Below are 495 nucleotides of genomic sequence, written 5' to 3'. Positions count from 1 at the left end.
GGGGAGGGGAGGGGAGGGAGGGGGGACCACCCAGGCTGCGGCTGCCTGGCCTGGAGGGAGGGGGGGGAGGGGGGGTGGGGGGGTGGGTGGGGGGGTGGAGGGGGAGGAGGAGGGAGAGAGGAACTCTTTCAATAAACTCCGCACATCCACTGATGCCGCGCGCCATTGCTTTTTTTTTTTTTTTAAATGTACAGTTTCATCGGTGAAGAAGAAAAGAAAAAAGTGGTTAATTCAGCTTTTCACACAAGAATGTAAACATGTGATTTTTTTTTTTTGTATTACAGATCTTTCAACACTTTAAAAATTTTTTTTTTTTTTACATCACCTCAGGTCATCTTGTGCCTGATAAGGATTCCGACCATCACATTTGTTACAGAACACAACACAGCTGTGAGAATAGTGTGTGAAGGCTTTTAGCACCAACAGCTGTAATCTCAACTCTCGGGCCAAAACGTTTCTAAAAGTCGGTTGACAGGTTTTCTTGCACCCTAAAAC

Source organism: Gasterosteus aculeatus, chromosome 3, assembly GCF_964276395.1.
Source record: "Gasterosteus aculeatus chromosome 3, fGasAcu3.hap1.1, whole genome shotgun sequence".
Classification (NCBI taxonomy): domain Eukaryota; kingdom Metazoa; phylum Chordata; class Actinopteri; order Perciformes; family Gasterosteidae; genus Gasterosteus; species Gasterosteus aculeatus.
Note: the sequence above shows the minus strand (reverse complement) of the source record.